This window comes from Bos mutus, chromosome 5 (assembly GCF_027580195.1).
Source record: "Bos mutus isolate GX-2022 chromosome 5, NWIPB_WYAK_1.1, whole genome shotgun sequence".
Classification (NCBI taxonomy): domain Eukaryota; kingdom Metazoa; phylum Chordata; class Mammalia; order Artiodactyla; family Bovidae; genus Bos; species Bos mutus.
Window position 1 is genome coordinate 24,256,461 of NC_091621.1, and position 13,695 is coordinate 24,270,155.

At 42.1% G+C, this 13,695-nt stretch overlaps 1 long non-coding RNA gene across 1 annotated transcript in view; it reads right to left on the minus strand.

Moving 5' to 3' along the window:
- Positions 1 to 325: 325 nt before the first annotated feature.
- The window catches only part of LOC138987913 (uncharacterized), an 82,071-nt gene continuing 68,701 nt past the window's right edge, over positions 326 to 13,695 (minus strand). The window contains exons 2-3 of the long non-coding RNA XR_011464201.1: positions 5,010 to 5,170; positions 326 to 3,205 (exon numbers count right to left, since the gene is read on the minus strand). This is a non-coding gene — a long non-coding RNA (uncharacterized lncRNA). The remainder of the gene's footprint in view (positions 3,206 to 5,009; positions 5,171 to 13,695) is intronic.

A 13,695-nucleotide genomic window follows, 5' to 3' on the forward strand; every position in this document is an offset into this window, starting at 1 on the left:
GAAATTAGAAGTCTTCATACTGGATCTTTAATTTCCCAACATTGAACCTAGAAATCTAATCCCCCCCTTTTAATAATTAAATTTATTTATTTATTATTTTTAATGTATTTATTTTTAATTGAAGGATAATTGCTCTACAATATCGTGCTGGTTTCTGCCAAACATCAGCATGCATCAGCCATAGGTATACCCATGTCCCCTCTTTCTTGACCCTCCCTCCCACCTGCCTCCCCATCTCTCTTCTAGGTTGTTACAGAGCCCTGGCTTGAGTTCTCTGAGTCACACAGCAAATTCCCATTGGCTATTTATTCTACATATGGTAATGTATATGTAGAAACCTGTTTCTATTCACACTCATTCTTTCCACCTTATAAAAAATGAGCACTGCTGAACTTCCCTGGTGGTCTAACGGATAAAAGTCTGCCTGTCAATGCAGGTGACACGGGTTGGACGCCTGATCCGGGAAGACTCCACATGCTGCAACTAAGCCCATGTGCCACAACCACTGAGTCCACGCTCTAGATCCCAGGAAACATAACAGGAGAAACCACCACAATGAGAAGCCCATGCACTGCACCTAGAGAAATCCCGTGCTCAGCAATGAAGCAGACCAAAAAAATTAAAAGGCACTACCAATATTTATTAAGCATTTATCACGTACCAGGAAGTGTCTTGAGTACTTTCCTGGTACAAACTCAATTAATACTCAAGCAGCTGTATGAGATAAGCAACTGTATGATCAACAAAATGTTGATGAAGCCACTCAAGGGCAGAGTCCAAGCAGTTTGCTCAGTCACACAGCTGGGAGGTCGCAGAGCCAGGCTTCAAGCAAAAGTATGATAAGCGCAGACCCCATCTTATCTACCATGCTGTCCACAATGAGGAAACCCACCCACTGTTGACTCACACCTCTGCCTGTGTGCTCATGTCATCCTTCGGGAAAGATGATTAAGCGTTCACACTGTGCCAGGTAGTGGGCTAGGTTCTGGGGATAGAATGGTATACAAAAACAGGTAGTAAAGAAACAGACACACTAATTCATATGGAATGAATGACAATGAGAAAAAGGAACACAAAACTAGGAGCATACATAATAAAAGGATCTTGACCTAATTGAGGGGATCAGAGGAGGCATCCCAGAAGGAGGGATCTTTACGCTGGACAATGGAGGGTGAATAGGAGTTATCTTGGGGAAGAGGAGCAAGAGCAGTCATTACGAAGGAAAACAGATGTCAAAGATGAGACCACCAGCTCATGGTTGGCTCATCTGAAGGCTAGTCTCTTACTATTTTTGGACGAGGAACATGTAAACAATTTCCTGGATGTATTCCTTTGACTGTAAGTCATTTTGTTATACAGTATTTTATATATTTTGGAAATTTTAATATTTTCATGAATATGTAAAAAGACATACTATAAATATATGTATACACACGCATGCATGTGTATGTGTATGCATATGTGTGTATCTCCATCCAAAAGCAGGAAACCAGAAAGCCAACCCTGAGATATTAAGAAATGTCATGGTAGAGAGCTAGGAGCCAGAAGATCATGATTTAGTACTGGCTCAGCCATTAGCAATCTGGGTGACCTGGCCTTTGGTTTCTTGTCTGTAAGACAGAGATATACTCACCTTGGTTTAGTCCCCACAGTCGTGGCAAGGATTCAGTGATATAACCTACAGAGGGGAACAAGCTTTGAAAACATTGCTATGTTTTAGCTAGGAGCTTTGGAAAATGCTAGTTTAGTGGAGATTCCAGGGAAGTTTGCTTCAGTTTCTTCTGCATTATTTGATTTTTTGTTGCAAAAAGAAAAAATGTTAGTGCTTTGTGAACCAGGATTTCGGAGCCCTAGACTTCCTTAACAAGTACAGCACACGTTCCCGAGGGTATATGGTACACACTTCCCTTTTAACAACTTCACATTTCACTTTAATGCTCAGTGTTTCTGCCTCAGAATGAATGCCACCCTGAGACTGGTGTTGGCTGAGTATCCCATGCTGGTCTTAGTTCATTTTGTGTCAGTGATTAACGCAGCTGAAATTGGTTGGAAAAGGAGGAGAACGCTGTTCTGCTTGACAAAAATAAAATACATTCTCTCAATAAAGAGAGGGACTGAACAGAAAGCGATCAACTAGGGAGCAGGAGGGTGGTCTTAGACTACAGAGGGGAATTTAAAGTTTGGCATTGGATGCCATTGGCTTCCACATCTAGATGTGACATACTGAATTGTGTGACTTGCATATACACACATACATATGCATGCGCACACACATGCATGCACATACACACATATGCTTATGTCTCTGTATAGATATCTTTGCATGAATAGGTAAATATGTGTAAATATATTCATAAGGCACACCTTATAGAGTTCGGTGGGCTCTGAATTATACCAGTGTACAGCTTTATACTTTAAGATGATCTTCCTGTTATTTTAAGAAATCAAAACTTTCATCTAGTCAACATTTATTTCTATTGTTTTAAGATAGGAGTTTTAGTTGTAAGCAGCCAACAGAAAGTCATTCTAGGAGAAGAATTTATTAAAAGGCTTTAGACTGGCTCCTGGCTTTGCCAGGTAACTTAGAGTACATGATTCTCAACTCCACAGCCAGAAACAGTGCCCAGAATCAAACTGCGGGACTGCTCCAGGCAGGACGGTGCAGTGATGTGTGACCCTAGACTCTGCAGCTGGCACGCCTTAGGCTGCCACCTCTGAGAACTGGACGCTGCCTCTGGCATTCCCAACCCCCGCTGGCCCAGCGCCTCAGTCACCCTGCAGCTACGGCCACTGCCCGAGTCTTCCTCACCATCCAAGCTCCTTGCATCATGAATTCCAGATTCTCAATCTGTGATGGATGTGTCTGATTGCAGAAGCCCGGGTCACATGTTTGGGCCCTCACTGTAGAGACATTTGGGGAACAATGAATACACAGCATTCTCAGTTTCTTTGCTGCTTCATAACATGGCCTCCCACCAAGAATCTTAAGGTGGGGAAGTTTGCCAGGATGGGTAAGGAGTTTAACTACTTGCTGGGCAACCAAAAAGAATGACAAATGTCCACTGTGACAGAGCAGTGCTAACAGCTGCCAACTCCAAATTCAGAGGGTTGAGCCTGGCTTCCTTCCCTAAGAAACTCTTAGAGAGAAAGAATCGCTGAAATGAGTTCTTGGTCTCAGGAACAGTTGCAATCTCTCAGGAACATCCTGAAACATAACAACAGTGAGTCAGGAATACACTTGAGTAAGGGGTCTGACTTCTGATCTCTGAGAGTACATACATAGACAAATGCCTTAGAATTTCAACTGTAAAACTTGTTGTTTCATTAAAAAAAAAAAAGAAAGAAAGTATTCATCACACATGAAGACCACTTCAAACTTTAGAATCTTATAGATTTAACTGCGTATTAGAATTTATGAACTCCAGGAGATAGTGAAGGACAGGGAAGCCTGGTGTGCTGCAGTCCACGGGGTTGCAAAGATTTAGTCAAAACTTGGTGACTGAACAGCACGTCTACTGATTTAGAAATGATAATAATTACACTTATAAATTGGGCTTCCGAGGCAGGTAAAGAACCCACCGCCTAATGCAGAAGACATAAGAGACATAGGTTCGATCCCTGACTCAGAAAGATCCCCTGGAGGAGGACATGGCTGCCCACTCCAGTATCCTTGCCTGGAGAGTCCCCATGGACAGAGGAGCCTAGGGGGCTACAATCCATTGGGTCACACAGAGTTGGACACAACTCAAGCAACTTAGCATGCATAGTTATACATAAACGTTTGTGCTATATGTTTAAATTCTTACTGCCTTAAAAATGATTGCAAATGATATATTTAATTCAGAAACTGAAGTTGCTTCTTTGAACACTGTTGTTGTTCACTCGATAAGTCATGTACAACTCTTTGCGACCCCATGGACTGCAGCACACCAGGCCTCCCTGTCAAAGAAAAAAATTCTTTGAACATTAAATAAAGCTATATTCAGAGTTTCAAAAAAGAAAAGGAGAAAGCAATACAGTATAGCTATTTCCATGATGGTTTAAACAATAGAAACCCAAATAAAGGAGAACTACTGATATAAAGCATGTGATACATTTTATTTGAACTATCAAAACATCTCTTGGTTTTTTCCCCAAAAAAACAATATTTCAGAAATGACCCATCTACTGTCTCCAGGAGGAGGTGATTTTTATCCAAAGGCCATTTGGTTTCCTCAAGTTCATGAACTGAGCACTTCTGATGGGCAGAGGAACTGCCTGCCTTCCACTGTTCTAAGAGGGTGACAAACTCCTTTGGTGAGCTGTAAAAGCCCTAGTCCTTCCATGAAGTTGGCTATTCCAAAGGTCAAGAGAAGAAGGCCTATCACCTCTGGAATTGTCATGTCTTAGACTGGGGATCCCTAACTCCCAGGGTCACAGACTGCTACCAGTTCATGGCCTGTTAGGAGCTGGGCCACACAGCAGGAGGTGAGTGGCCAGTTGGTGAACTAGTGAAGCTTCATCTGTATTTACAGCTGCTCCCCATCACTAGTATTACCGCCTGAGCTTTGCCTCCTGTCAGATCAGTGGTGGCATTAGATTCTCATAGGAGCATGAACCCTAACCCTACAGTCAAGGTTGGAATATCCTGAGATTGTCACAACATAGAAATATTTGTTTCTATTCTAACTTTATTTTTATTTTGCAATAATAAATATAATGCATAAATACAATAAATCTAATGCACTTGAATCCTCCTGAAACCTTTCCCTATGGAAAAACTGTCTTCCACAAAGCTTGTCCCTGGTGCCAAAAAGGTTGGGGACTGCTGTCTTAGACCATCTGTAGTAGTTGCTCACTATTCTTAAGGAAAAAACGTGGGGGCGGGGGGCAGACAACAGCTTCTATGAAAGTAGTAGTTATGCTCTAACCGCCCGGAGCCCCCTCCTTGACGCTACTGAGGAAGTATGGTTGGGTGAGGGGTCTTGGTGAAACGAACCTCTGTGAAGGCCCAGCTCGGGCGTACCCACCGTGTCCTGGTGCCAAGGCCTTCCCAGAAGGAGTCTTTAGAGGATTTAAGTCTCTGAGTGTGGAAAGCTGGTTGGGAGCCAGCACACCTTCTCCAGAGGCAGAGAAACAAGGGGGCGCAGTATCAAACAGCCTTTCTTTCTTTACCCAGTCTCCATGCAACCTTTGGAAAAAAATTTTAATATCAGTTTTAACATCCAACAATTGCAGAGCGACCACCTGTCACCTCTCGCCACAGATCAACAACCGCGGTTCCCCCAGCGTCTCTGGCAGAAGGTCTTGCTTGCAGAGGAAGCAATTCAGCGGGCCTTTGGAAGGCAGCCGAGCAGCAGCAGGAGGCCTATTAAATCCACAATTTTAGACTCTCGGGGTGGGCATTTTCTCGTGGCGTATTAAGTAACACACCTACTCAAGTTACTGTGTGAACTCAGTGGACAGCTGCCCTTTCAGTGAGAAGCAAAGGCTTGCACTGCACTCTGTCCCCCCCATCCCACCTCCTAAGTTCAAGCATAGACCCTTGAGAGAGGAACGCACGGGAAAGAACAGAGAAAATGGAAGAAAATCTGAATGAAGATTCCACCCACCAGGAGTTCCCCACTAATGGACAACTCCCAGTGCTCAGGGTTCACCCCAAAGTCACAATAAAAGAAAGACTGCATCGACTCTAAGTCAAGATGGAGGCAGCCAGGAAGATCCAGTCAAAATGAAAATGGCCTCTATCTTCCTGTTCCTTCTGGAAGTAATGCCTGAGGCAGGATGGAAAACGGTGGTTCGGGGGAAAGATTTTGAAGTCAGAAATCCATGGATCCACATTCCTTAAAAAATTGGCGTGACTTGCACACGTCTTGATTAATTTCTCCAAGCTTCATTTTTCTCTTTCATGATGAAAATAATACAGTGTCACCTCATAAGGTTGTTGTGGGAAATAAATGAGATAGTAAATGTAAAACAGGTGATACCTACTAAGCACACACTTTATGGATCAGCTATTTTAATGTTTTCACAACTAATGGTAGACTGGTGTGGTTAAGACCGTCTTTCCTCTGCTTGGTGAATGAGCTATCTTTTCCTTTAAGGTAGGGTCACGTGCTATTCACATTTAATATTTTATTTCATAACACGTTTCTATTTAATGAAAACCTTAAAAAGAAAATGTTCACTCTGTACTACCTCCTGCTTTGTGAGGTAAATGCTTCCCTCATAAACTTCCTGAGATGAATTCTGAAGGATTTAAAAAGAAGACTTCTCTGTGAGAGGGAAAATATTGCACCCAAAGAGGGAACCTGAGAAGGAAGGCAAGTAAAGAGAAGGAAAATGTGTGGAAATACCATTTACAGGAAGACCCCTTTCCCTCCTGTCTAGACTGAGTAATATAACATTGACCAATACAGGGTGTCACAGAAATGCTAATGCATAATGGAAGTGATGATCGGGCTTGAAGAGGGTTTATCCCGGCTTTTATTGTGCATGCCCTTCGCAGCAGACTCCAACTTTCTGCGGTGAGGTTGAAGGGCATGAAATATAGATTGTCAGGCCTTCGGGGATTCTGAGGAATGAAAGGTACTTAATAAGGATAAAATTCATCCTGAGCTTATTACCTTGCCCTCTTCCATCTCAGTCTCTTGTATCATGAAGTAAGTTTGGCAAGAAAGTAGGAGAGAGAGAGAGAGTCATTTTAAATGATGGAGCAGGAAGTCTGTTCCTGGGCAATTTTTGGCAAGTTTGAGCATAAACAAGGAGTGAGACAATGAGACTAGCTCAGCAATTCTCCAACTTTCTCATTCCCTACCCCTTCTGAGAGCCCGTTTGGTCTCTCCTCTTAAGGAGAGAGCTAAAGGAATAGGTTTCCTTTGTTTTACCTCAGAAAGAAAATATGCTATGAGAGGCAAGAACTGAATGTAAGAGGACACAGGAGGTGAAAATGAAGGCGGGTGAGTCAAAAGCAAAGGGGGTTTTTGGCAGATTTGTGATTTGGAAAAAAAAAAAAAAACAGGAATAAGGGTGATAATGTGGAAGGAAAAGAATCAACTAATATACTTTACATCAAATTTCTGTTCAGAACGTGACAGCTCTGATTTCTTTAAACCTTTTGGAATTTCCCCACAGCCTTTCAACATATCATGCTTCCCAGTTTGAAAACATTTGACAAAAGGGTTATGAATGAACAATAGAAAAACTCCACGTTCCAAATCTGAGATCAGAAAAGACTTTATTGAGGACATTTCTCACTTTAAAAAAGAAACCCCTTTTTTTCATAGGCAACACTAACCAATGAGAATAAATTTATACTTAAAAATTTTTTCTCATGAAAATCCTATTTCGATGCATACTCAGATCTACGGAGGAGCACGCAAGCGCACGAAATATCGCCAAACACCAATTTGGAATTCTATGCATATCTTAGAATCACAGACATCTAGACTGGGGAGGTACCATATAGGTGAACTCATCCAGAGTCCATCTGCTGCAGGAACCTGTATAACATCCCTATTGGATGCTAACTGAGCCTCTGCTTAATCTTCTACACACGGGGAACTCAATAATTCCCAAGGCAGATCATCCCTTTGTGAAAAGCTATTATGTCAGAAGATTACTTATTGAGTCAAATCTATCCCCCTCCCTTCACCCCAATGTTTATCAACTGGATCTAGTTCTGTCCTTTATAACTTAACATCATAACTCTAAAATTAATAACATGTCTACAAAATTGCCCTTACAATATGTGTAGACAGCTCTCATTTCCCCCACCAGTGTTCTCTCTTTCAGGTAAAAAGATAGCTCCTCTTTCTGCACCCATTCCTTAGTTGATATAATTTCCAGACAATTCTCCATCTCTGTAACTATTTCTTCCTTCACTTCCCCCTCCCCCCTCCCTCTTTTAAAGGGCAAGCTTTCCTAGAAGAGCAAACACAGCGTTCTTTTCTAAGATCTGATTGGGCTTAACTATTCCCTACACATTATGGCATGTGATAGTGGACTATAAAATGTTTTATTGCTTTGCATTTGAATAGAGGATGACTGCATTTGTTAAGCAAGCTCTTTCCAAACAAGTCATAATAAAAACTTTATAGCATCCCACTTCATCACATAACTTTTTAATGCTTCTCCTTTTGTTTGGTTTTGGTTCTGGTTTTCAGTCCTTCTTCACTTTTTTCTCCCTCCTTGATGTATCAGAGTTATTCTGGAAATTCCCATGGAGAGTTTCAAGTTGGAAACCTGGTCCTAAAACGTCTTTTCCTTGAGACCCTCTCCTGGGTTTGGACTGTGAATCAGACTGTGTGGAAATAATGATGCCATCTGTGTGGTAGGGCCCAATGCAGTGCATATGGGCAGTATAAAGTCAGTTTATATATGGTTTGAAACTGTATCCCAGGGTTTGGAAAATGCAGAAGTTTATGTGATGGATATCGTGACCACACATGAGGTGTTGTGGAGATACATATGTATCTTAAAATATACATAGCCACAAGAATATACATATCTGTATATACGTATAATGGAAAGCTTTAAACTATCAAAGCCTTCAGGCAAATATTTTACAGCTATCTAATAGTGGGTATTTATAACTTAACCTCTTGACTTCAGAAGTTGAGATTTGGCACTACAAACACCAAGTAAATACCAGCCATGATTAGTGTAGGAAATTCATGCCATTGGCACCAGATAATGAAGGTGGCCTTACTTTAAACATTTGTTCAAACGTGTAAAAGGAGTACTAACATTTTTAAAGCACCAAGACTGATTTTGAGATGCCTGTCTCTGGGATTCTGATTTTAAAAACTTATTTTTGGACTTATTAAAAAAAAAGTGTCTATGAAAAGAGTAGGATAAGTTAAAAGATGCAATGAATCCTTTTCCTCTTCATCACCCACACCCCCTCTCTGAAATATTATCAGTGTTTGTGGCTATGCTGGAAATCAGAAGATAAGCCAGTCAGTTAGCTTCAGTTCAAGAGAAGGACTCTGTAACGACTTGAAGGTATCAAATCAAGAACAGTTGGAATAGCAAGCTTGATTAAAGACAGCTAACATCATTTCAGGATGGGAAGTCGTGGAGAACTAATTTGTTGAAATTCTTTGAGGAAATCACTGCCCCTGTGAGCTGGCTGGGGGGAGGGAGGAGATTAGAGACCGAGTTTTTCAGAAAGTGCTCTACAGAATTCTCCACTGTTGGTGAAAATGTTTAAAGTCTGAGGTCATGGAAGTGCAGGACAATTGGCATATTGGACTAAAAACTGGCAAATGGGGAGGAAAGAAAGGGTAACTATGAAGAGAAATGTGTCAGCCTTGAAAACAGTATCATAAGAAAAGATCAGAAGAGAAGCTGTATTTGGCAGATGGACAGGGCTTTCCCAGGATGCCAAAGATGTCCCTCTAGAAGTTTATATAAAAAGGAGTTAGGGTGGGGTGGGGGTGGGAACTCCAGAAAGAACTGGGCCGCAAGCAGACAGAGTCTTTTTTGTGGGGATTTTACCTCCACTTGGAAGGGCTCTGTATTATCATGTTCTGATTGTCAGTCTGAGCTATGTAGCACACTTCTTTCTTTCCCCCCGCCCTTTTTTTTTTGAGACTCCAAAACAAATACACTAAGCAGTTCTCCTTAATTTAAAACTTACCATAGCATGGGCCCAGAGCAATCAAGATATATTCTAAGATGAAACTACCTTTTCCCCCTTTCTGAAGTTGTTTAAAGACATAAGAGAATTCATAAAACAACATTTTATACTACACTTTCAGGGATTTAATATTCCATTGCCTAGAGAGCCACAATTCTGATTGAGGATTATAAGGCCCTTTCCACCCCATCCACCTCCAAACTTTCCCCTGATCTGGCTGTTTCTCTACTTGTTAGTGTCTTTGGCAGGGTCTAGAAAGCAAGACCAAGGTTGATCAAAATTAATTTGTTTCCAGGCCCTGTATACTTTCTACAAGACAAGGTGAAACTCCAGGGGAAAAGTTGCCAACCTTCCTTTGAGTGTTTTGCTTTGCAGGATTACAGAAAAGAAAAAAAAGAAAAAAAAAGCCTCTGTACACATGTATGCCCCCAATAATCCCCTTCACCATTTCTGGATAAACAGATTTTCCCAGAGGAAGACAACCTATTAGATCTCTGCTTTTACTTACATTAATACGTTGGAGGCAGGGGGATATCAGAAAAGTAAATTTTGATGAAGAATCTGGGGGGAATTTTTTCTAGGAACCAGCGCCTCAGGAGGAAGAGAAGTAATAGTCTGGTGTGTGTGTGTGCCCAGTTGTGTCCGACTCTTTGTGACCCCATGGACAATAGTCCGCCAGGCTCCTCTGTCCTTGGGATTTTCCTGGCAAGAATACTGGAGTGGGTTGTCATTTCCTCCTCCAGGGGATCTTCCCAACACATGGATCAAACTGGCATCTCTTGTATCTCCTGCACTGGCGAGTGGATTCTTTACCACTGGGCCACCTGGGAAGCTCAACAGTACAGTTTAAGTCCCCTACATATGAAGGAGTTCTGTTCCGATAGTGCTTTCATTAAGTCCAACTTGTTCTTAAGTCAAATAAAGTTAGCCTAGGTAACCAACTAACACAATCAGCTGCACAGTACTGTATTGTAATAAGTTTATAACACTTTTCACACAAATAATACATGCAAAACAAACACAAAAAATAAAGAAAGCATTTTTAATCTTATAGTACAGCACCTTGAAAAGTACAGTAAGACAGTATGACAGCTGGCATACAGGGATTGGCGCTGAGTGACCAGGCAAGAAGGGTTACTGACTACAGGACGGAGAGGAGGTGGGAGATGATAGAGCTGAAGGATCATCAGCAACAGGAGATAGAGGGAAGCTGCAATGTCACTCACGCCTGATGTTGATGGAAAGCATATTCCATCTTTGAAAGCTCGCCACTTGAAGGTCCTTATGCAGGGGAGTGACTGTAACGAGGAAAGCGGTGATTGCCAGACAGTGGAAACAGGTTGCTTGTGGTGACTGCAGAGAGCCCAGCCCCAAGGAAGGGTGTCCACATTTGGAACACGGGGCTGGCCAAATCATCCCATCTGCTGGCTGGATTAGGCCCTGGGGCCACTGTTGTGGGATCTCTGGACTAGAGCAAAAGTTTCCAAACTTTTGAAGATAAGGACCACTTTGCAATGTAGAAAAAAGTGAAGTCTCCCAATGAAGAATCTTTTCATCTACTGATTAAGAAAATTCACAAAACATCTTGACACATTATTATAGTATGTAAAAATGAGTTTTGTGATACCTGCCGTGTTTGCTGCTGTGAATATGAAATTGAATGTGATGCAGCCTCTCCCATAGTCTCGTGGGCTGGGTGACCAAGTCAAGAGGTGATGACCAAAGACCCGGTTTACTGATAGAAGAGACATGAGCACAGGTGCTGTGGGGGTCACATAGGAAGGCATCCAACCCAATTTTGGAAGACTTCCCCAAAGACGTGGCAGCTCAGCCAAGACTAATGTATTAGTGGCCTGTGTCCAGATTTTTGCAAATGTGGGCTATTTTAAGGAAAAGAGAACAGCATGTGCAAAGGTTCTGAGGTGAGAGAACAGGTTTCCCTGCAGGAAATGAGTAGATCAGTGCAGCTAGAATAGAGTGAGTAGAAAGAGAAAGTGATGAGAGTTAAATCCAGAAAGGAATGCAAAGGACAGTCACTGGGCAATCTACATGTGTTATTCACACAGTGTCCTTACTTGGCTTTAAATTAAGAAAAAAAAAAAAAAAAATGACTGTATAAATCTTGTCTCCAGCAAGAATTGCAAGGCTCCTTCAGGTTGGAGGCTCACACTTTGGGAACCAAAGCAAGAGGAACAGTGTGATCCAATATCTTAGATTGTGAAGGCTGCCATAACAAAATACCACAAGTTGAGTGGCTTAAACAACAGAGATTTACTGTCTTACAGTTCCAGAGGCTTAAGTCTGAATCAAGGTGTCGGCAGGGTTGATTCCTTCTGAGCGCTGTGAAGCAGAGATCTGCTTGGTTTGTTGACAACTGTCTTCTTATTTACATGATGTTCTCACTCTGTATAGATCTGTCTTCAAATGTCCCCTTTTCATGAGGACACTAGTCATACTGGATTTGGGCTCACCCTAAAGACCCTATCTCCAAAATAAGGTCTGAGGTACTAGATGTTAGGATTTAATCATATGAATTCAACTTATAGGGCTTCCCTGGTGGTTCAGTAGTAAAGAATACACCTACCAATGCAGGAGACATGGTTTGACGCCTGGGTCAGGAAGATCCCCTGGAGAAGCAAATGGCAACCCACTCCAGTATTCTTGCCTGGGAAATCCCATGGACAGAGGAGCCTGGTGGGCTACAGTTCATGGGGTCACAAAGAATCGGACACGACTTAGCAACTAAACAATATTCAACTCGTAACATTCAAGTTAGATTACTCAAAGTGAGTTGGGGAACCAGAGAATTTGGCGATTTGTGAGAGGTTCCAGGGTACCTGAAGGGGAAGAAGGATGGAGAGACAGCTAGGAAGAGGAGGGGAGGGAAGGGGGTTGCAAAGACCAGACTTGGCTCTTTCCCCACACTTGCCTCCAACTGGCCCAGCTCCATGATTCCTGACAGGCTGGCTGTACCAAACCACAGGGAGTAATCACTGCGTTTCACAGATAAGGAGAAGGTTGAAGTCACTTCCTTTCTCTTCCTTTGCACCGTCTAACAACCATCTTGCTAACAAAGAAGATCGTCTCCGAATGAATGCTCCCCTTTTGTCACGGGGGAGGCTAATCCAAACTTGATTTTGACCTTGGCTCTTTGATGAGAGTCACCTAATCAGAGTATTTCTCAGGAGAGATGTGTTCATCCAATCCTCAGCTCCCACAGCAAAAAGTCTCCGTCCTTAGGGCTCAGAGTAACTCGTGCTGTCCGAATTATGCAAGGTCAAAAAGACCACTTAGAAATAGCTACTCATTCATTCAGTGTGGACACGAACAAACCAAATGAAACAAAGAAGGCAGATCTGAGTTCTACATGTGAAGCCCCTCAAGAGAGAGCAGTTAATGAAAACCAAACTATTTGAGGTGAATTTTGATACCATTTTAAAAGTCTTATTTAGGTAGAGAAGAATCAAAGTTTATGTGTGCCTCGTGGACAGCATCTTATTGTCTTGAAGAATTCTTTGGAAAATGTCAACTGATTTAAAAGCTCCTATTATTCTTATTTAATTTCGAGATGTGCTCTGATGTTTTTAGAAAATAAGCCTTCATAATTAACATCCCCAGCAGTGTCCAACCAGTAGAGATTCTGGGACTGTAAGTGCGATTTCTCTTTATTTTCAGGATCTGCTCCATTTCTCTTTTTTTCCCTTCAAATAAGAGGCGAGACTTCATTGTACCAGGGGAGCTAGAAGAAAGCAAGATTTAAAAAAAAATGAAGACATGGCGACTTTCTGAAAAGCAAGTAAGGTGGAATAGATTTTCCTTCCTTTTCCTGGCAACTCCCCTCTGAAGGTCAGATGAGAGAGGAGGCACTTTGGAAACGTAACTCAAGGCTGAGTTACGTTTCCAAAAGTTATCCTTTTAGAATGAGGAGGTAAAGGAGAAATGCTAACTGTAAGCTAATTTTCTCAGTGAAAAAGGTGTCGGAAAGGATTTGTGCCCCTCCTCCTGTTCCTCAGCAAAACCTGAGGTCCATTTCTACCTCTCCACCCAGGAGTGAATTTGGAGCTATCTGGGTA